Source organism: Aethalodelphis obliquidens, unplaced genomic scaffold (genome assembly GCF_003676395.1).
Source record: "Aethalodelphis obliquidens isolate GAN/ISIS:26980383/991018 unplaced genomic scaffold, ASM367639v1 scaffold24, whole genome shotgun sequence".
NCBI classification, from domain to species: Eukaryota; Metazoa; Chordata; class Mammalia; order Artiodactyla; family Delphinidae; genus Aethalodelphis; species Aethalodelphis obliquidens.
In genome coordinates, this window is record NW_020837968.1 from 18,728,699 (window position 1) to 18,751,832 (window position 23,134).

The 23,134-nt window shown below is 54.9% G+C and overlaps 2 long non-coding RNA genes across 3 annotated transcripts; both read left to right on the top strand.

Annotated features, from left to right (window-relative positions):
• Positions 1-3,659: 3,659 nt before the first annotated feature.
• Positions 3,660-8,938, top strand: LOC113628574 (uncharacterized). The gene is made up of 3 exons (XR_003436147.1): positions 3,660-4,378; positions 7,602-7,798; positions 8,121-8,938. It is a non-coding gene; the product is annotated as an uncharacterized LOC113628574 (long non-coding RNA).
• A 2,991-nt stretch (positions 8,939-11,929) lies between these two features.
• On the top strand, positions 11,930-22,984 carry LOC113628576 (uncharacterized). 2 transcript variants are annotated; one of them, XR_003436148.1, is made up of 5 exons: positions 11,930-12,055; positions 12,240-14,373; positions 15,908-16,154; positions 16,610-16,736; positions 22,086-22,984. It is a non-coding gene; the product is annotated as an uncharacterized LOC113628576 (long non-coding RNA). The 2 variants fall into 2 exon arrangements; XR_003436149.1 differs by lacking the exon at positions 22,086-22,984 and adding an exon at positions 17,992-20,227.
• Positions 22,985-23,134: the final 150 nt, after the last annotated feature.

The following is a 23,134-nucleotide window of genomic DNA, read 5'->3' on the forward strand; positions in this document are numbered from 1 at the left end:
GCGGGGTCATCTATCTTGGAGCAGCAAATCTTTCCAGGAAGTTTGTACCTATTAATATTTCAGTTCCTGGCAGCTGCTTTAAGTGCCTGGGGGTGGGGGTGGGGGTGGGGTGGGGGAAGGGCCAAGTTCAAAGCCGCGAGAGTGGGAGCTGCTGAGCGCGGCCGACTGTTCTCGACAGGCCTGCGGCGGTGGGGCCGAGGGGCAGTCCCCGCGCCTCCGAGACACGTCCCTCTCCGCCGGAGGCAGGAGCTGCCCGGACCCCCGTGGGGCGCGGGCACTACAGTGGCGGGTGACCTGGGGAGAGTCGCGCTTGGGGGCAGTGGGGGGAGAGGCGGGCCCAGAGTCTGCGACCTGAGCGGGGACGCCAGCTTCGAGTTCCCAGAGCGGGGGCGGTGGAGGGAGCGGGGAGGGCCGCTCAGCCAGCAGATGTCGGCGCGGAGCGGACGCGGGCGGGGAGGAAGGAAAGGCGGCGCCGGGAGCACCCCGGCTTGGAGGGCGCGTCCCCGCAAGCGAGGGGCCGCCCGCCCGGTCCCTGCGGCTCGGCCGCCGCCTGCATTCGCGGGGAGCCGGCGACGGTGAGGCCCAGAGCCCTGAAGAGGTCGGGACGCCCTTTCTGACCTTGGTCCAGCCACACAGTGCGAGGGCGCTGCTGCAGAAACTTGATCTCTTAAAGCTCGATACTCTTCGCAACCTCCCTGCAAGGTTATCGTTATCGCCAGTCTACAGAAAATGGAGCTCAGAGAAGTTAAATAACCTCCTCGCGGTCGCAGTGCTGCTGCCCCACAGCGAGGTTCCCGATTTTTGACATATCTTGCAAGAAGTGGTCCCTTGGAAGCAAATGCAACGCTGTTCTTCCTATAGTACCGCCCACAGGATCGTCCCCTAAGGGGAACCACGGGAACGAGTGGAACTCTAGACCCACAGCACCTGGACTTGCCAGCTTTTCAGAATCCCTTTCATTCACCGCAGAAGTGCCTGCTCAGGCATCCTAGCCCATCACACGTCCGGAACACAAGTCGTTTCGCCAAAGAAAACTTATTTTTAACATCCCTCAGGTGCATATGTAGATGAAGAGATTTGAAGCGGTTGGCATAGCCACCTCTGAAGTGTGGCTCCTGAAAAGGTTACTTCAAATGCTAACATCCCCACGGTAAAAACTGAAGTCCTCACACACAGCAACACGGCACTGCCTTGTCCCCAGTATTGCAAAGTCAGTCGTAGACACTATGGCAGCGTTCCTTCTCAGTATTATCAGCCCCGCTCTGCCGAGGCACTCTGTCCAGCCCGGCATGTAGGTCACTCACTCCAGGGCCAAGACTTGGAAACCCTTGGGCAAGGGGAAGTTTGTCTCAGGCACCTTCTCACTCTAGTCTCCAGGATCCCCTCCCCTTTCCACCCTCTTACCCCCTCCCCAGCTACATGTGTTTCTCCCAGGTGGCCAGAGCCCCACTGGCCTTGGACCAGAGGGGAGGATGTGACAGATTCAGGCATCTTAAGGTAGGACTTGCTGACTAGAAAGCCTTCCCTGACCGCGTCTCCTGGGACAAGTACTCATAGGAAAGCCCCTGGTGGAGCGTGTGGAGAGCTGGCTGCCACATCTGTCTTCCTGGGATACCAGCCTTGGTGATCCAATGGAGGAATTCCAGCCTCTGCTGGCTACAGTCAGCAGGGCGTGCTTTTTGGAGGCTTAAGTCCTCAAGCATGGCTGCCTCCTGTGAGCTTTCTCTCCCAGCCCTGGGCCATACCCAAAGCACCCCGCTTCTGTTTGCATTCCCACCGCTGAGGTTTTCGTGAGGGAGGGGGGCGCTGTCGGTGAAACAGATGCCCTCTCCCCGGCTTGGGTGGGCTAGCCCTGCCAGCTGCCTTCACTTTTGGCTGCAGAAAGCCTGCCAGGCTGCAGTGTGCAAGGGCCTGAAACAATGACTGGTAGCATCAGCTATTTTAATGCAGAGTTAGGCACACAATCCTTGCTAAAAATACATACAAAGGAAAGCCCCAAAGTAGCTAAGCCTATTTTAATACCTTTTATTTTTCTTGGTCCTAGTTCTTTTGTCTTCCCTTGCAACTTGGGAGCTGCATTTCACACAGGGCCCACCCTGAGTGTTGTCAGGGCTCCCCCCACCCGTGTCCTGTGGACGTACAGCCCTATCTTGATCATTGGCAGGAACAGTCAGAGGGAATAGAGGGAAGAAAAGGAAGAAGACACAACGGCCATTTATTTGAGTGCAATTTATATTATTAAATAAAATGATGGCATGATTTCTGAGGCATGATAACCACAAAGGAGCTTAGGGGTGATGAGCTCTCTTCCCACTGCCCATCTCCCATGCAACTCCCACGCAGCCCCACAGGGGGGAGAATGGACGTTTGCAAAGCACCTGCCTGAGAAATGGCTAGCGGATGCTGCTCTCCTCTGATGGGAGGAAACAAATTCGAGTGCCTTTGGGCTCCTGTGGGCATCACTGCTTACCTTTTCAGAAGGGAAACAAGGGTGGCAGACACCTTTGTGGGTGTCTACTGTTAAATTACTTAAACAAGGAGGCCATTAGACTGACTGGCTCTAATGCTTTGGGGACTACCTAGGCAGACCAAAATCTATGCCTGTAAATGCGTCAAGGTTATGAAATCAGAACTATAAAGACAACTCATCACAAACAGCCAACTAGGCTGTAAGCTACAGCCAAGCAAATGATTTCCTTTTTTCGCTTCCACGTAAGTCTGTCTTTCTGTCTTTCCCTCCTGGAGGAGTGCTCCTAACCACTTCCAGTTTAACCCTGCCCCCTTCAAATGGGTTTTTGCTCAAACTTACAATTTTCAATATGTCTCAATCGATTTTTTAACACTGCCTGGATCGGAATCGATGACCCCTCTTTTCTCTGGGAACTGATCCTCATCCCCGTGAGCTCAAGGAGGTAGTTCCTACCTGCTATGACGTTACAAATTTTCTCTACCCGCCCCACCCCCACGCCTGCACCTCTCTCACAGGTGATAGGATCGGGGTGGACACCTGGCCCGATCAGGCTCTTCCCTGGAAATTGGAACAGAGAGAAAGGGAGGGAAGGAGAGACACGAAGCCCAACATCTGGGCCCCCTCAGTGAATTTCTAGTGACGCCTTTTTTTCAGATTACAGGGCACACTTTTCTGTTTCTTTGCATATCCTGTATTTTTTTTTTTTTTTTATTGACATGTGGCTATTGGAGGTCATATATTGTAGCGGCTCTGGACTTGGACCCCACCCCACCCTTGCTGCCCGCCCTTGTTATTGCTGGGTGTGTTTGTGTATGGGCTTGCTCAGACCAATTCTGTGGAGTCTGTCTCCCTGCAGTGTGCAGCTACTGCTCTCTCTACTCCATTTCTACTTCTTGTCTTGATGTTTTGGGGTTTTTTTAATTTTTAAAAATTTTTTAACATCTTTATTGGAGTATAATTGCTTTACAATGGTGTGTTGGTTTCTGCTTTATAACAAAGTGAATCAGCTATACATATACATATGTCCCCATATCTCCTCCCTCTTGCATCTCCCTCCCACCCTCCCTATTCCACCCTTCTAGGTGGTCACAAAGCACTGAGCTGATCTTCCTGTGCTATGCGGCTGCTTCCCACTAGCTATCTATTTTACACTTGGTAGTGTATATATATCCATGCCACTTTCTCACTTCGTCCCAGCTTATCCTTCCCCCTCCCCATGTCCTCAGGTCCATTCTCTACATCTGCGTCTTTATTCCTGTCCTGCCCCTAGATTGTTTTGATGTTGAATCTGGCCTGTCTGGAGGCTGTCCCTGTGAGCCAGTGATTGGTCAGAGGTTATGCCCACACTTTTTGACCAGTAAGGCTTCCACCCTTCGCCGATGGATCTGTGTGTAGGTCAGGGGAATGCATTCAAAGTCCAGGCAGTTGTGCAAGTTTGACCCCGCCTTTACCTTCTGCCAGGCCCTCTTGTGTCTCTTCCACATGCGTGCAAGGCATGCATTCGGCCAAGGATGTGTGGAGAGCCAGGGCTGTCTCGGGTCTCTCTGGAGTGGTGCAGCCTTGGGCCTGCAGGCAGCCTCCAGACCACAAAGGATGTGAGGAAGACTACACACTGATGAGAAGAGCCCTCCTTGTTCTTCCTCCAGGGCCCGGAGTGCCCCGGTCACCAGTGTTAGGTCCCTTATTGCCATGACCAAGAAGGATGCCTGTGCTCGGACCTCAGGCGCAGCCCAGAGGCCTGAGCTCCACTGCTGAGGTACTGAGGGGACAGCTGGGGTCTTCCTGCCCTCACAGAAAAGTGAAGACTTCTGCTCCCAGCCAATTCTACACGGCCTTCTCACTTCTCCTCCCCTTCACCAGTAAGCGGGTCAGGCCCGGAGGAAAGAGACCACAGGATATGGTTCTCAGGTATCAGAAGCTCAGGGCTCAGGTGGGGAAGGGAGCCGCGTAAGTTGACTAGCTCTAGGACAGTCCCCTGGGTGTCTTAGCCGAGGGGGGCAGGAGGCTGATTGGGAGCAGAGGGGGAGTGGGGGGGGGAGTGTGGGTGGGGGGACACTGGGCCCCGAAGGCTGAGGGGGTGCCTGGCTTCCCTTGCTTCTGTCTCCCCCTCTCGCTCCCCCTGCTCTCTGTATGCCCCCCGCATTCCATCCAGCACCACTGAACCCTGCCTGGATCATCACACTTTGGTCCTTTCATTGGTGGATTTTCTAAGATTTGTATTGTTAAGAGAGAAACTGAGACACATTAAACATTTTAAGTTATTTGAGCAAAAACCAATTCAAATTGGGCAGCATCCAGTCTAGCAGAGGATGTTAAAAAGGGAAGACTTTTACGGAAGGGAGCAGGAGTAGTTACACGAGGCTGAGGAGCTGTACAAAAGGGAAGGCTTTTATAGAAGGGAGCAGGAATAGTTATACGAGGCCGAAAAGCAGGTTGGCTATGACAAGGTCACTTTTAGGGAATGGCAGGGCTCTGCCAGGCAGATGACCTCACTAGTGCCGACTGGGTGTTTCCTGATGGACTGGTTTAAGATTCCATTTCTGGGAGAGCCGAAACTGTAATTAAGTCTCGGATTGGTGACATCGGGCCTAGCATAAGTAACTCCATGTGGGGCTGTTGCCTTACTTTTTTTCACAATACGTTACTCTGTTGTGATTTATTTATTTTTTGTTTTTGTTATGCCTCACTTTTTTTTTTTTTTTTTTTGGCTGCATCGGGTCTCAGTTGTGGCACGCGGGATCTTCATTGAGGCGTGCGGGATCTTTCGTTGAGGCGTGTGGGCTCTTTGTCATTGTGTGCGGGCTCTCTAGTTGTGGCGTCCTGGTTTTCTCTTCTCTAGTTGTGGTGCACAGGCTCCAGGGTGCATGGGCTCTGTAGTTGTGGCTCGCGGGTTCCAGAGCACATGGGCCCTATAGTTTGCGGCACGTGGGCTCTAGTTGAGGTGAGCATGAGCTCAGTAGCTGTGGCACGTGGGCTTAGTTGCCCTGCGGGCTTAGTTGCCCCGCGGCATGTGGGATCTTAGTTCCCTGACCAGGGATCGAACCCGCGTCCCCTGCATTGGAAGGTGGATTCTTTACCACTGGACCACCAGGGAAGCCCTCTATGCCTCACTTTTTATAAGTATTTGACTTATTTACTTGTCAGGTAGATGATACATTCACATAGTTCAAAATTCAAAAGGCACAAAAAAGGTATTCAGGGACAAACTCCCTCCATTCCCAGGCCCCAGCAGCCCTGCTCCTGTCTGTAAAGGCAGACTCAGCTCTGTGTTCCAGCGGAAAGGTTTCAGCTCCCCGCTACACGCCAAACATTTCCCTGCCAGCGGGATTATGGGTCCACCTGTCAGGGGCACCTCCAGTCCCAGCCCTGGAGGCAGTACTGTCTCGACTGTAGCAGGACTTGCCTTGTCCATCAAGAACCCAGTGCGTGTTTGTGGAAGGGATGGGCAGACAGGGGATCAACATTATTTAATATTCAGCTACCGCATATTAGGGGCCTGCTGCATCGTGTTAACATGTCTTATTTCTAATCCTTTCAAAACTCCGTGAGGTACATCTAGGATCTGTATTTTACAGATAAGGGAACTGAAACTCAGAACCCTCAAGCACACTCAGCCTGTAAGTGGCTTTATTGGTTTTATGCTGCTGGATAATAAAGTACCCTAAAGCTCAGTCGCTTTGAAACAATGCACATTTATTACCACTCACATTTTATGTGGCTCAGAAATTCAGGAGCAGCTTCATTCTGGCTCAGGATCTCTCATGAAATTAGAGTCAAGATGTCAGCCGGGGCTGCAGTCATCTGAAGGCTCGAGTGGGGCTGGCGAGTTTGCTTCCAAGGCTGCTGACTCACGTGGCTGGCAAGTTAGTGCTGCTGCTGGTGGGAGGCCTCAGCTACCCGCACACGGGCCTCTCCGAAGCTGCTTCACAACATGCTGGCTGGCCTCCCCTAGAGCCAGTGATCTGGGAGGTGGGGGGTGTCACGGGGAAGCTGCAATGCCCTTTATGACCTTGTCTCGGAAGTCACATGCCACTTCCACCGCATCCAATTCGTTATAAGCAAGTTATTAAGTCCAGCTCACACTCGAGGGGAGGGGATTTTGCTCCATCTTTGGAAGGGAGATATGCCAAAGCACTTGTGAACACATTTAAAAACCATCACAGGGCTGATCCAGGATTGTAACTGTAGTCCCCAAAGCCCGTTGTTTTCACTGGAGGTCCGTGAAGCTAAGCTCTCAGAATGGGAAGCTCTCAGAATGTAGTCTTTGCCCCCATCTGGATGTGCCATGAGGACAAGACCCCACAAGGCAACATGAGCGCTAGCTTCTTGGGTGTGGATAGCAGTTACAGCCAAGGTCAGTGAGGGCAGGGCCAGAGTGGGTCTGAGGGCCTGGGAGAGGCTGGGAGGAACCAGCAACAGGAGGCTGGGCCTTGACAAGTTGGCTTGGAGGGAGCACAGGGGAGAATGAACTGGGAGGGACCGAGGTGGGATAGAGGCCTGGGGGCTAGTGGAGAGGGCCCCTGAGAGGGGGGAGAGCCCTAAGCAGGTGCAAGGGAGTGGAGAGCTGCGACACTGTTCACTGCCGACCCAGGGCTGGGGATGTCCCTCTTGTTGAACAGCATGACCTGCAGCTGCCTGGGTCCCACCATCAAGCTCCTCCTGACCTTCTCAAGGCACTAGTGTGATGCTTGGGGCCCGTCTTGGGCCCAGACAGGATGGTATCCCTGCTCCCCATTTCCTCTGCGTCCCATAGCTCTGGCTGCCCCAGTGAGGAGAGGTGCTGGTGGCCTCACGCACATCTCATCTCCCTGGAAGCATAGACGCCCTCCCTTTCTTGGGACTGGCAGGGCATCGACTCATCCTTCCGGTGTGTCCCAAAGCCCTCTCCCCTTCCGCTCCAGCTGGTCAGGGACCCCAAGTATTGGGAAATCTCTCCACACTGGGTCCACCTGACCCCCTCCACCATGTAGCTCCTGAGGACAGAACCCTGTCCCTGGGGGGAGGGCTCCTCTCTTGCCCTTTGGGTGGGGGGCAAATGCCAGCTGTATTCCAGATGACTTTTAGTGTTTGCAGAACTAGGTCAGAAGTGGGCGGGAGGAGGGAATTCTCCCTCATCAGATGGTCATTTCAGCAGGGGAATGTCGCTTCTTGGAGGAGTAGCATCAACTGTCTGCTAGAAGGTTCATTAAAGAAGCCCCTGACAATAACAGAGAGGAGGTGAAGAATAATGGTGATGAATGTGGGTGAGCTGAACCGTGTGTCTTCTCGATGGTGCCAGCCCCACGCAAGTCTCCTCGCCTCTGGCGGCCTCTGTTTAGGCTCATCAAGGTGATTAGAATTGCTGTGGGGGACAGCAGGCCTGTGGTGATTAGAATTGCTGTGGGGGACAGCAGGCCTGTGGTGTCTGTCTCCCCTCTGACCTTGGGCTGCTGCCCACTGCATGCAGGAAGGCAGAGGAGGAGAGGGAGGAAAGGGAGAGGCAGGGGAGGGGAGACATCAGCTTTTTCTTAAAGGCCAGGAATCCTGGCTGCCGGGGTGGGGGTCGGGGGGGTGGGGGGGCTACTCTGGTGGGGAGGAAGCCGGGAGGAGGATGGGTAGCCCTTCCTGCTGTGATAGGGAATTTTCCTGGGTGGGGGGGTGTATTTCTAAGGAAGGAGATGAAGGGTCCAGACGAATTCTCCTGGCTGATGGCTGACTACAGGGAGGTGTGAAGAGCGGACCCTCATGGGATGGGGTAAGGCCCTGAAAGGAGGACACACAGCCACCAGAGGCAGAGCTGGGATGTGGGGGGGCCTCCTGACTTGGGGGAGCTGGAGGACCCCTTTCTTTCATCGTGGGATATCTTCCCCTGTCCTGGTCAGGGGTCCTTGGTGGTCCTTGGCATTCAGTCAATCAATTACCAATCACGCAGGCGGCACACGCTTGCATGTCTCCAGACAGTAGGGAAGAGACTGATGAGGAGGCTTGGTGGGCTGGAGGAGCCCTGGCGGGGAAGGGAAGATGGAGGGAGACCAAGGGCCTTCGGGGAGGAGGGTCTGAGCTAACCTCCACCCCCAGAGCCTCAGGCTGTCTTTCTACTGTGGCCAGAGAAAGTTCTACAGGGACCTCTCACAGCTTTATGGCCAAGACTCATAGTGGAGGTATCCGACCAAGGTGCCCTTAGTCTCACTTTTCAGATGAAGAAACTGAGTCTCAGAGAGGTTGAGTGACTTGCCCCAGGTCACACAGCTGATAAGTGGTGAAGTCAGAGTTCTTCGCTTCAGTATCAGGAAGTAAGAAACACTCTCCATGAATCCTATAAAAATATGTTTTGGGGGGACTTCCCTAGTGGTTCAGTGGTAAAAAATCTGCTTTCCAACGTGGGGTATGCGGGTTCGATCCCTGTTCGGGGAGCTAAGATCTCACGTGCTGCGGGGCAACTAAGCCCATGCACCACAACTACTGAGCTCACGTGCCTCAACTAGAGAGCCTGTGTGACGCAAACTACAGAGCCCACGTGCCCTGGAGCCCAGGTGCCACAACTAGAGAAAAGAACACCCGCATACCACAGCTAGAGAGAAGCCTGAGCGCCGCAACAAAGGGACCGCACGCAGTAACAAAAAGGTCTCGCACACCTCAGCAAAGATCCCGTGTGCTGCAGCTAAGACCCGACGAAGCCAAAAAAATAAGGAAAATAAATAAATAATACATATTTTAAGAAATACGTTTGGACTTCCCTGGTGGCGCAGTGGTTAAGAATCTGCCTCCCAATTAAAAGGACACGGGTTCGAGCCCTGGTCTGGGAAGATCCCACATGCCGCGGAGCAACTAAGTTGTGAACCACAACTACTGAGCCCACGTGCCACAACTACTAAAGCCTGCGCGCCTAGAACCCGTGATCCACTAAAAGAGAAGCCACTGCAATAAGTCCGCGCACCGCAGCGAAGAGTAGCCCATGCTCGCCTCAACTAGAGAAAGCCCACGCACAGCAACAAAGACCCAACGCAGCCAAAATAAAATAAATAAATTTTTAATAAAAAGAAATATGGTTTAGGTCTCCACCCCCACCTCTACTGGAGGGCCTGATTCAAAACAGGTGTCAACAATAAAGATGTTAAAGATAATAATAATTTTAAAAAAAAAACGTGTCAGGAACTGTGTGTAGAACAATTAAGTGAAGAATAAATAGAAAACAATGACTGAAATCTGCTTCCTGAGGTGCCTTCTTCACATGCTGCCCAGGGGATGGAGCCCATCGCTGCTGAATAGGCTCTAAGCCCGCCCCAGTTGCGGAGGAGGGGAGGGGGCCGCCATGGTGAAGGCAGTCCGGTGGTTCCTCCCTGAGGCCCCAGGTCGTGTGCCCCTCCCCACAGGTTTCCCAGGCTTGGCCCTTGCCCTCTGGCCAGGGAGGCCCAGCGCTGCTGGGGTGGTGGGTGGTTTCCCTAAATGGGAAACCCTGACTTTCATTGGCTCTGCCTCTCCCCAGCCAAGGGAGGTGAGCGCCTGTGTGTTCGCCTGACGAAAAATTCACAAAGGTCAGAGGGTTTAAAAGCAGCGAGTGAGCAGTGCTATCTGCTAATGGTCGGCCTCTGCCCAGCACCAAATGGCCCAGGGAAGAAGAAGGCTTGTGTCACCTCCTTGCCCAACGCTGGGTGGCTGGGTCTTTCCTTGCAGCAGGATGGCCTGGGGCTGGTGGACCAAGAGATGGTCCACACCTCACACGACGTCCTGGAGCCCGAGATGCCGTCTCCTCCATCCACCAGCATCCAGAGAGATGCTCCACTGAGTTCAGGAATTCTGTGGGTGGGAGTAGGGAATGGGTGGGTGTCCCCAAGCCAGAGTCCCCAAGAGGAGCACCCAGGCAGGGTGGGAGGCCCTGGTCAGCACACATGGGTTGGCTGGCCAGTGAAGCTGCTCCCCGTGTGGCCTCTAGGTCTCTTCCCGCAGAGGCACATGGAGCAGCCATATAATCTGTCCTGAGGGGGGAGGGGGGAGCAGGTGGGGTCAGGAGGGGAAACTGAGGCAGGAAGGGGCCCAGCTTTAGTATCCCCAGGCCAGGTGAGGCAGAATCCCGGCTACAGAGCGAGTGGGAAAGAACTGACCCCAAGCAGCAGGTCAGGGCATCTATCGGTTGAGCCCTGAGTCAGCTCCCCCATCACATGCCCGCCCTTGGCCCTGTATCTGTTATTACCAGGGAAGTATTTGTTCTACAAAAGGGTTACTTTTCAAGTCCCCTGGGCTGTTATAGATATTCTATTTACAAGGGACACTTTCCTACAACTTATTCATTGAGAGAAATCCCACTGCAAGTGATCTTGTAAGGGGAGGAATCCCTTTGTTAAGCTGATGCCAGATTTCCCTGGACGGAGTGTGCTCAAAGGAAGGGCTGCTCGGCACTGCGCAGGCTGGTAGTGAGTAGCGACCACATCACAGCGCCGGGGGGGTAGGTGCACCTGGGAATGAGAGGACCTGGCTCCCACTCTCACCCACTTTCGATTTTAAATGCAATAACGAGGCAGTTTGTACCACTTCGTCCGTGCCGCTCTGGGAAAGCCCACCCGCCGGGCCCCTCTCGGGTGGCCTCGGGGTGCCTCGCAACCGCGCCCCGCACGCAGAGGGGCAGTTCTCATTCTCCGTCCACAGGCGGAAAACCGAGTCCCCAGGAGGGCCAACACCTGCCCCGAGGGTCACACGGCGACCGAGCTTGGTTCTCTGGTGGCCTCAGGAGGTTCGGGCCGGGACAGGGTCTGCGCGATTATCCCTTAAGGCACACACACCCCCTCCAGGCCCTTCCCCGCCAGACCAGGCCGGTCGCCCTCCGCCAGAACGTCCCCGCTGCCCTACGCAGGAGCGGGGTGGCCCGCCCGCCGCGGACCTCGGAGTCCCCCGGCCCGAGCCTGGGTCGCGCGCTCTGCCGGGTCTCGGCGGCCGGGGCGCGGGAGAACCAGGGGACGGCGCCGCGCGCCCTCTGGTGGCCGCCGCGGGCGGAAGCGGGAGCGCTGGTCCCCCGCGCCGCCACCGCCGGGCGGGGGCGACAGCGGCCGAGAACCCCCCTCATGAAGCGGCGTCCGGGCCTCGCGCCCGCTTCCCCTTTTCCACAAAAAGGAAGCACGTTTGGGGTAAAACCGAACTTCTGTAAAATCAATGAAATCGACAGGGACACCTGGTCTATAAAACGAGAGGGAGGCGCTCAGGCGCTCGGGGCCCGTGGGCAGAAGCCAGGGGAAGCCGCGCCGAGCGGAAATGGTGGCTATTGTCGCGGCGGCGCGCGGTTCCGCTCGGGCCACCCGCTGAGGGGCGCGGCTGCGGGGCCCCCGGGCAGGGCGGGGGGCAAGAATGACACTCCCCCACCCCACCCCCATCCCGGTCCGGGCCCAGCCGGCTAGGCTGGCCCGCCGCGTCAGCCGCCCTTTGTCCGCCGCCGAGCCCCGCCCCTCCGCCCCTGCGACTCCGCCCGCCCGGTGCCCGCCGCCTCCCCCGCCTCGGCCCTCGCGGGTGAGAAAAGCAGGGGAATGTGATCGCCCGTCTCGGCCGCCGAGAAAACCTTCTCTAGGAGGGGAGGTGACTGGTTGCTCGTCACACGGCACGGCCAGGACCCGAACCCAGGTCTGCGGGGCCAGCGTGAGCCTCCCGCAGACGTGGGAGCCGCACCCCTCCCGCCCCCGCGCCCTATCCCTGGGGGGTCCAGGCCCGGAGGCGGGGAAGGGCCGTCCCAGTCGCTGTGCGGGAGGCAGTTTGCTGGCTAAATCCCCAGCACCCTCTGGTTTTTAAAAATCGCCTTTATTTGCAGAGCCCAGTCAGAGGCGCCGCTTCCTGGACTGTGAAATCAGAACTGGGAGAAGATGGTTTGCTGCTGCTGCTGCTTCTGGGGATTTGGTCCCAGCTCCTAGGTGCTGCCTTGAGAAGACAAGCACTTACTTGAGGGGCGGCTGCAGCCCAGGCAGGGGAGGGGAGGATTCAGCGAGTGTAGCGGTCAGGCCTTGCCTTCCAGTCCGGGGACAGAAGCTGGATAGACAGGGCTCTCCCGGGGAGCAGCGGAAGGTGGTGCAGAAGCCGGGCGCTGCTGGAAGATTCAGAGCCGGGGGCGATGGGGGACGAGTTAGGCACGCTCCAGAACCTGGCACATGGTAGGGGCTCCATAAATAACTGTCTAAGTGTCTGCTGCAGGATGGAGGTGGGACTTGAGCTGCGTGAACTCCGGCTGAGCAGAGAGGACTGGAAAGATCTGAGGGGACTGTTTTGAGCCCGGCAGCCCAGGGGCTTTGCAGGGCAGTCAGGAGCCGCCTGGAGGAGAGGGGCTCCAGGTTGTGTCTGGGTTGGAGAAGGTTGGCCGGGCGGGGGATGGGTCTGAGGAGGGTCTGAGGGTCTCAGAGGGTGAGGAGGGCACCTGGGAAGTGGCCCCTCTGAGTGCTGGAGCTTTACTGCTTGTAAAAGTGACAGTTGACTTGGCAGCACCCACAGAGGACACATCACCAGCAAATGTTTGCCCAATCCGGCTGCTCGTCTCTCCAGCTCCTCCCTGAGGGGTGCTCAGTGGTGGTGGCCGTGGTTGGCCTTTCCAGGTGAGGCCCTGCCAGGCCAGGAAAGGCCCAAGTGGGAGCTCACCAAGCCCTTCCTGTTCCCATATATACCTTGAAAACCCAGCAAAGTCATCTGCTGTGGTTGTAGGAACTGCCTTTAGAATGGCACATTTGCTGACTCTAAACATCTGGGTCGTGATGCAACTTCTTGCTGCAGCAGCTGCGTGGACCACAGGTTATCACACTTATCAGGGTCCCTCACACAGTGAGGTACCTGTGACACTCGAAAGGGACTCCCAAAAGGAGTTACGGGGAGGGAACTAGGAGCTCGAGGAGCTGCCTGGGAGTCAGGGGACCGGGGCTCAGAAAACAAAGAGGGACCAAGGGAGCCTAGTTAGCCGATGCCACCACTGGGCTGCAGCACCGCTGGACTCAGCCCCTGCTGCCATTACTCAGCTGTAGGCTCTGCTCCTGGGGGAGCTCCCACTGTCCAAGCCTGGTCTGTGCTCTGCACCCCAGCTGCCCAGGAGAGGGGGAGGTGAGAGCTGGAGCCCTTCAGCCTCTGAAGTGAGAGGAAAGGCCCTGCACAATGCGGATTGCCCCCAGTGGGAAGGCGGTGTGGACGCTGACAGCCCACCAAGTGTTCACAGCTACTGAGAGCTGTGAAGGGTCTTCAACAGGAGCAGCCGGACCACATAAGCTTCTGAAGTTGCCCCCTGGCTGGGGATGATGTCGTGGGGAGGGGCTGGCAGCCACAGCCAGAGCGTGTTTTCAATTGCCAGGTGTGAGGCTGAGAAAGACATGCTGATGGGAGGCGGGCAGAGCCACTGGGGAGCCGGCTGTTCCTTTTGCGAGAGCAGCAGGGACTCAGTTACTGGCAACAGAAGGTTTTTGTTTGTTTATTTACCTCTTAAACACTGAAAAAGATGTACAGTAAAGGTGTGTAAAACGAAAGGCCTCCTTCACTCTTCCCCATCCCCCCCTCACCAGGCCGTGTGTCCTGACCTGTCCTCCTATACATTTTCAAACTGATGTGTAAACCGTAGGTCAGGTTTCGGTTGGTCTCTTTTAGTAACTGGAATTGTGTTGTATATGTTGATCTGTGATATGCTTGTTGAAGATGTTTCCAGTCCTGCATACTCCTTTTAGCCACTACATAACATTCCATAGAATCAGTGTTCACCATCTCTTTTTTTCTATTATAACCAGATGATCTTACTGAAAGTTACGGAAAACATAGCCAGTGAATTGAAAGGGCCTTGCTTAAGACGCCATGAGAGTCACCAGAAGATCCAGACCGATGCCCCAGTCCTCACCTTGATGCTTTTTATAATTCTACCCCCTTAACAGCCATCCTAGGACGACACGCTCTGAAAAGAGTGACTTTCCCCCTTCCCTGTTTGGGTCATTTATTTCTTGCAGTTCTGTCCCACCTTTGAAAATGTTTTTATGTTTTGTTTTTGGCTGTGCCATGCAGCTTATGGGATTTTAGTTCCCCAGCCAGGGATCGAACCCGGGCCCTCAGAAGTGACAGTGAAGAGTCCTAACCACTGGACTGCCAGGGAATTCCCCCACCTTTGAAAATGCTTCGATCCCTCTCAGGTTGAATCCCCATAAAATCCCCGTGAGTTGGGAGGATGAAATATCAGTATTTTTGTTTTAAAATTAAAACAAAGTCTTGATCGGGAGTTCCCTGGTGGTCTAGTGGTTAGGATTCAGAGCTTTCACTGCCATGGCCTGGGTTCCATCCCTGGTCTGGGAACTGAGGTCCCAGAAGCCACGAGGTGGGGTTAAAACTCAAACCAAAAACCAAAGCAAAAACAAAGAAGGTCTTGATCAAAGGGGTTCATTGGCTTTTCCAAAAGCATTTGGGAACGCCCTCCAGCACCTGCTGGACCACCTGCCAGCTTGTAGCACACTTCTCCAATCCTGAGTGTACCTGCATGGATGTCTTCGAAAGGTGGTTACCTTTTCTTCTAAACATTAAACACAATTGGATGGGAAGCTAGAAAGGGAGAAGGAGATGAAAGTGGGAAGTTATGATTGAGAGAGCTATGAGCATTCTCATTTGGTTTTTCTATCACTCTCTAAGAGGGAAATTAAAAATCTTGAACTTGGGGCTTCCCTGGTGGCGCAGTGGTTAAGAATCCGCCTGCCAATGCAGGGGACACAGGTTCGAGCCCTGCTCTGGGAAGATCCCACATGCTGCGGAGCAACTAAGCCCGTGCGCCACAACTACTGAGCCTGCGCTGTAGAGCCCACGAGCCACAACTATTGAGCCCACGTGCCACAATTACTGAAGCCCACGCGCCTAGAGCCCGCGCCCCGCAACAAGAGAAGCCACCGCAATGAGAAGCCCGCGCACCACAACGAAGATTAGTCCCCGCTCGCCACAACTAGAGAAAGCCAGCGCACAGCAACAAAAGACCCAACTCAGCCAAAAAAAAAAAAAGATAAATAAAATTAAAAAAAGAAATCTTTGAACTTCCCATTACTGCAGCTGCAACAGTAAATTCCTGATGACTGCTGGATGAAAGGAGCACCTGATTTGTTTCTCATTTCAGCGTTTCCCATTGCAGGCATAGTCTCTTACTTGTGCTAATCTCATTCAAAATATTTTCCCTTCCTATCTTACTTGTTTTGTTTTTGGCCTTTTTTTTTTTTTGGCTGTACCACGTGGCTTATGGGATCTTAGTTCCCCGACCAGGGATTGAACCCTGGCCCATGGCAGTAAAAGTGCTGAGTCCTAACCACTGCACCGCTGGTGAATTCCCTCCCCTTTCTATTTTGAAAAGAAAGTTAGTTTTCTTCCTATTTTACTTTTCTCTCCCTGAGGCAATTTCTGGAACAGGAGAAGGTGAGCCTTGATTGACAGGATGCCACTTTCTTGCCAGCTGCTAACCTTTCCCTCTGCCCCTCATATTTCTTTTTCCTACAGTGTTCACCGTCTCGATGGACATTTGGGTTGTTTCATTCTGCTCTAGTTATGAGCACTTTTGTGCACACGTTTGAGTGCAGGGATGGGATTTGAAGGGGAGAGTCTCCGTGTGAATCCCTGCCCATCTCAGGGGAAGAAGTGTTGACTTGGCATCCAGCAGGCACCCCACTGCACGCTAAGCCACGTGGGAGAGCAGCTGGCCTGTGGATTTGGGACTCAAAAAGTCCAGAGGCACCCGTGTGGCCAGGTAGGTCGCTGGTTTTGCTTCTGGGCTATAGAAAGGTCTGTGGGCCGGGGTGGGGTGCGGGGGTGGGGGCGCAGACATGTCCACTAGATGGCGCCAAAGCCAGTAAGACGAGGCCTGGGCTTCGGAAGCCCCAGTCGCTGCAGGAGAAGTGGTTCCAGCGTCTGACCCCTTCGCCCCTAGAAGACAGGTGAAGATTCTCCTAAGGCACCAGCTGCCTCACTTAAACACCTTGCAGGTCGCGCGGTGGGGAGCGGGGCAGCCGTGAATGGTTCCACAGCTTAAGCCGGGCCCGGAGGGCTGCAATTAGGCTGTGGGACTGGCCGTGACAGCCCAGGGGAGGGGCTGCTTTCTTGTCATTGATACAAGTTTAGACAGCGCTTGCAGTGGCCGGGGGCGGGACGGGGCGGGGCGGGGCGGGAGTTCCAGCAATACAGCCCCGTGTTCCACATTGCTAGTACCTGCAGAGGAACCCACCTCCTGGAGAAAATATGGGATCGGATGGCACAAGGATTCTCTCTGTTGGCCACTGAAGGTTCGAGGTGGCTGTAGACAGTCCTGCCCCACAAAGGAGCTCACCGCCAGGTAGGAAATTGACACTGGACAAATTGCAATTTGTTATGCCACTGCTCTAATGGTCCATTTGGAATCAAATAGGATGACGTGAGGGAAGGTGCTTTGAAACACCTAAAGGCCTCATCTGCGTGGGATAATTCGCCATTTGCCCAGAAAAGCTTCAAAGCAGCAGCAGCAGTAGCAGCAATAGCAGAATCTCTCTCCCTCCTTCCTTCCCTCCCTCTTCTCTCTCCCACCCCCTCACCGTCCCTAAGTTCGGAGCCCACCCTGCTGCTCAGCCCCCCTAGCAGTCTCCAGGCTGCTCCACTCCCAGCGTCTGAAGCTGCCCCAGGTTCCCAGCACTGGAGCTCAGGCCTGACTCTTTAAATAGTAAATGAATTTGCAGAGAAACAATAGCCTCCAGCCCCAGTTCCTAGCATACTGTAGGTGTGATGAACTTTGTAGAGTCGGAAGAAGGAAGCAGGGAGGAAGAATGGACTCTGGCTGATCAGGGTTCCCTTCCCTTAACTTTCTGTGCTGGGGCAGGAGACAAGGTGTGGCTAAGTGGGTTTCCTGACTGCGGACGAGCATCTCCCGCCACACGGGGTGACGTCACACCCTCCGTGGAGCATGGGGTCTGTTTCCTCCCCTGGAATCTGGGAAGCCTGTGACTGCTTCGGAAGTGATGTTCTCTGATGACAGACTTCCCATTTGTTTTTTGGAGTTTTTAAAAAATTTTTATTATTTATTTATTGGTTGAGTTGGGTCTCTTGCTGCGCACGGGCTTTCTCTAGTTGGGGCGAGCGGGGGCTACTCTTCGTTGCGGTGTGCGGGCTTCTCATTGCGGTGGCTTCTCTTGCTGTGGACCACGGGCTTTAGGTGCGTGGGCTTCAGTAGTTGTGGCACGTGGGCTTCAGTAGTTGTGGCTCGCGGGCTCTAGTGCGTAGGCTCAGTAGTTGTGGCGCACGGGCTTAGTTGCTCCGTGGCATGTGGGATCTTCCCAGAGCAGGGCTTGAACCCATGTCCTCTGCATTGGCAGGCGGATTCTTAACTACTGCACCACCAGGGAAGCCCAACAGGCTTCCCGTTTGTATTCTCTCTTTTGGGACATGCCCCCTGGGATTCCTGATCGGCAGGTAAAAGGCCATCTACCCTGAAGCCACCAGGCTGGAGGGACCACGTGTAGCCAGAGATGCCAAGGGCCTCACTATTCCAGTCTCAGCACAGGAGCCAGACCTTTTTACTTTTTTGTTTTTTCTTTTCCTTCTATGGCTGCGCCGTGCAGCATGTGGAATCTTAGTTCCCCGACCAGGGATCGAACCTATGCCCCCTTGCAGTGGAAGCACGGAGTCTTAACCACTGGACCGCCAGGGAAGTCCCAGGAGCCAGACCTTCTGATGACGCAGCAAACCCCAGACGTTGAGCGGTTCAGCTAACACAGAGTGGAGCAGAGATGGGCTGGCCCTGCCCAAGTTGCAGATTCATTAACAAAATAATACTGTTTTGGGTCACTCTATTCTGGGGGCGGTGTTGTTTCACAGCAACAGAAAATGAAACAAAGGACCTAAAGCTGGGGTGACCAACCATCCCGGTTTGCCGGAAACTGAAAGGTTTCTGGGACTCAAGACATTCAGTGCTGACACTGGCAGAGTCCAAGGCACACGGATAAAGCAGTGGTTCTCAAACCTTCATGTGCATCGGAAACACCTAGGGATTTATTAAAACACAGATGGCTGGGCCCTACCCCTAGAATTTAGTGGATCTAGAGTTGGGTCCAATCATTTGCATTTCTAACAAGTTCCCTGTTGCTGGTTGGAGCCCAAACTTCCAGAAGGACTGGCCTGAATGAAAGGCTGAGTTCGGGACCTGCAAATCCCAGGTTACTGCATGTCCCACTACTTCATCCTCTGCGCGACCCAGCACTGTGGCAGGAAATGGAGGAGGCCAAGGTCCTCTGGGTGTCAACCAGGAGAAACCCACATCTTCCTGGCAGGGTGGCTGGGTGCTATGGAAACAAGGCTAAGCCCGGAAGTGCCCAGGCTCCTTGGCACCTGCTTCCCAGAGGGAGCCTCAGCCCCTGCGGAGGAGCGAAGTGAACAAACAGCAGAGATCAGCCCTCGACCAGGGAGGGTGCCTGCAGGTCCCCACCCCTCAGGAAGCAACCCTGAGGACAAACCTCTGCAAAGGAAACCACCCATCTCCCAGGGCCTTGAGTTTTGTAGCTAGAGGGGACCTTTGCCATCATTGGGCCAACCTCCTCTTTTAACTGGGCGGGGTGGGGGGGAGCAGGGAAGCAGGCTGTGTGTTGACATGACTTGTCAAGACCACCCGTCGAGAATGAGAAGCTTCTCCCCTCCCAGCCGCCTTCCTGGGTCTTGGTCCCTCCTACCTCAGGCTCTGGCCCCAGCTCAGCCTGGGTGCCCACAGCTCCTCGCCCCACGTGGTCCTACGCTGTGAACCCACATCCCCCTCGTGGGCCCTCCCCATCCTGAGCGTCTCAGTCCACGTAGGCACCAGCCACCAGGAGCTGCAGGCCCGGGCAGAGGAAAGCTCGAAAGCGGCTGCTGCCTTACTGCAGGGCCCCAAGCTTCAGCGTGAAGACTGCAGAGTCCTGGACCCACCCCCGAGAGGCTGTGACGGGGCCCAGGCACCGACATTCTCGACAAGAGCCCTACGTGATTTGGATGCAGGTAGCGTTGGCCAGACTCCGAGAAGCAACCCCCTAGCATCATCTTCCACAGAAGGCCACCGACAAAGAGGTGACGAAGTGACAGAAGCCTGACTCAAGTACACTTGGGAGGAAGCCGGAATTTATTACTGGTTCTAAAACCCAGACAACGGACAAAGCAGAGCAAAGATGTCATTTGGCCTCATGCACAGTGGGAGCTGAGGCCTGGGATGAATTCCCTTGATTCTCATGGCTAATTTTTCCATCCAGCTGGACATAATAACCCACAGGTCACATCTTCCACCAGGGAATCGACTCACTCTCCCAAATTAAGACACTCTGGGGGAGGGCTGATTGGGTCAGGTGCTTCTCCCTGGACCAGCGAGTAGGATCCTACGCAGGCCCCAGTAGCCCAGCCTGGTCGGTACTGCTCAGGGTCTGAGAGGGAAATGTGGTAAAGAAGGGAGGACTTGGTTCCAGTCTGTGGAGGCCTCTCCCAACCACTGAGACTCTGGGCAGGAGACCTGGTACGGCAGCCAGCCTCCAAGACGGTACCATGATTCTTGTCTCCTGGCGTTCATGTACCTATGTACTCCCTCCTGTATTGAACAGGGCTGACCTGGGTGATGAATAGGATACTGCAGAAGTGATGAAGTGTCTTCCAAGGTTATGCTTTAAGAAGTATTGCAGCTTCTTCCTTGCTCACTCTTGGGTCACTGGCTCCGGGGGAGCCAGCTGCCATACTGTGAGGCACTCAATCAGCCCTTTGGGCCAGGGCTGGGATGAGGGTGAGTGAGGTATTGGCTCAGGCTCAGAATTTAAGGGGTTGCCAATAAAGCCAGTTATCAAGATAGATGTTTTAAAGTAATATTTTAAAAATGAAAATTCATGCAAAAAAATCCATCGTGAACAAAATATCAAATTTTTAAATAAAGACAGGCTCAGTACGGTCTGAAGTGTACTGGAGCCTGAAGCAAAAGGGAAAATCAGTAACACTCGTCCTGATAGCAATACTAGAGCCCACCAGGAGTGTGGGAGGTCTCGGTCCCGGCGCTGAGGATCCAGTGACATCCACTCAGCCTCCAAACAAGTGACTGGATAAGAAGAACACACGTGTCATCTTCTGGCTCCAGGAAGAAGGCAAATCTAGCAGGGCGTTTCCCTCTGTGTCTGGACTAGGGTGACTAAGCTAAGCTCCCCTTAGCCAAGCAGAACAGTAGCTGGCCACTTCCAGGGCTGCAGCCCGGTAATGACGATGACTCATCATAACCACATCTGTGGATTCCTTATCACGTGCCAGGCCCTTTGCCAAGCACTTTTCAGGTATTAACTTCATTCCTCAGTGGGGACCTGAGGTAGGTTCTAATCACCATTTTACAAATGAGGGAACAGAAGTACAGAGACTTCAGTAACTTGCCCAAGTTTCCACAGAGCGAGGGGTCGGAGTTGGGGTTTGACCTCAGGCAGCGTCTGACTCTGGAAACCACAGGCTGAATTTGCATCTCAGCTCTGCCAAGTATTTGCTGTCTATACTGGGAAAATTACTTCACCTCTTTAGGCTCAGTGCTCACCCCTGTAAAATGGGGATAGTAGATGAGCTCATGCTTAAAGCACTTAGCACCACAGTTGCTATGAAGCAAATGAACACTCAGCATTAGCCATTATTATTCTTCTGTCAGGTGCACTTGAACTTCAGATGGTAGCTTCCACTCAGGGATGGTCTCCCCCTAATCTTTCCCTCCACTTCCTTTTTTTTTTTTTTTGCGGTACGCGGGCCTCTCACCGTTGTGGCCTCTCCCGTTGCGGAGCACAGGCTCCGGATGCGCAGGCTCAGCGGCCATGGTTCACCGGCCCAGCCGCTCCGCGGCATGTGGGATCCCCCCGGACCAGGGCATGAACCCGTGTCCCCTGCATCGGCAGGCAGACTCTCAACCACTGCGCCACCAGGGAAGCCCCTCCACTTACTTTTTTACTGGCTTCTATAACCATCCTCCCTCACTCTGCAGGGACCCCTTGCCTCTCATGGGGTTGTACCTACTCCCCACCCAACCCTCATGCAGTGAAGCTCAGAAAATCCAGGAAGAGCTATGGGATGCTGGGGAGAGCCTGGGGCGGGTGTGGGGAGACGAACAGGAGGTGAGCCGGGCAGGGAGAGCGTGGCCCTGGGGCAGGAAGCGCCGGTCTAGGGGAGGCCTCAGGGCCCCAAGCGAGCAAGCTTGCCGAGCTCGATCCTGTTTGCTTCCCCGGCTGCAGCCCCGACTCACAAGGAGACCTACCAGAGTGGACACACCGACTAACCCGCGGGTCTTCTTCCCTCCCCACCGCCAGGCGCCATCAGGGCGATCCCAGAGGCCTCGTAGGTGGGAATGGGGAACCAGGAGCACAGGGCAGGCTGGGCCGCCGCGTGGAAACCTGGCTTGAGGGGGTGGAGGGACCACCTCTGCCCTTCGTCCGCCAACACCGTCCCCCGCCCAAATTCATGCTCATAAAGAAGCTTGTGGGCACAGGCTGGGGACCAGTGACTGCGTGTGCACTGGAGTGCTGGTGGCAGCGAGCTCTGCCAGGTGGCTCCTGCTGGGCGCTACTCCCCTTCAGCCATGCCACCCAGTGTCACCCAACAAACCCATCACGACGTCCCAAGTCTGTCAAGTCTTCTGAAAAGACTTGCTCTCTTCTCTTATTGCCATCCTGCCTCCTGCCCTCCTGGGAAGGGATGACCTTCATCCCGTGATGGATCCCCGATGCTGTGCTGGAACCATGAGACACACAGATGAAAGGCGCTCCAGGATTCTCGGTTCCAGTTTGCAGAGGAGCGGGGGTAAGAGCCGATTTGGTCCCAGTGCCTGGGCTATGGTAGGACGCTATGCAAGGACAGGGGCAGCAGAGGGGGTTCCGGAGTCCTGAAGGTCACCAGGAGTTGGCCAGGGGAAGGAGAAGTGTCCCCAGAGGAAAGGCCCTGCAGGGTAACTGGGATGAATTCTGGGGGTGTGTCCTGGAGGCAAGTGGGGAGAAGTGGGGAGGTGGAGCCGATGATGCTGAGCTTTGTAATTAGCCGGCTTTCATAGTTTGCCTTTTATCTAGAATCCTCTGGGGATCCAAAGGGTTTTAAGCTGAGGGACATGATTAGATCTGCCTTTTGGAAAGCTCTCTGGCTGCGCTGCAGAGAGTGGATGGGTGGATGGAGAGGCCGGGAGAAGGGCGGAGGGAGAACAGGTGCCGGCCCTGGGAGGAGAGCATTGGCGTGGGAACCAACAGGACTTGGGGGCTGATGAGGGGAGACTCTAAAGAGGACACAGTTTGCTGACATGGGGGATTGAGGAGGAGGGCACATTTGGGGAAGGTTTCCGACACATCCACAGTAGAATCCAGAAGGTACATGGATAGATAGCATCGTGTAACTGTGGCGTCTCCCTTTACCACCTTGAACAGGAGTAGCAGGCCCATTGTTTCTAAGTGTCACTCAACCCTTCTCCCCCCTCCTTCTCCCATGTGACTAAGACCCCAAACCTACTCAGTTTAAGTGGGGCTTCCCTGGTGGCGCAGGGGTTAAGAATCCGCCTGCCAATGCAGGGGACACAGGTTTGAGCCCTGGTCCGGGAAGATCCCACATGCCGCGAAGCAACTAGGCCCGTGTGCCACTACTACTAAGCCTGAGCTCTAGAGCCCGTGAGCCACAACTACTCAGCCCACGTGCCACAACTACTGAGCCTGTGCTCTAGAGCCCGCGAGCCACAACTACTGAAGCCCACGAGCCACAACT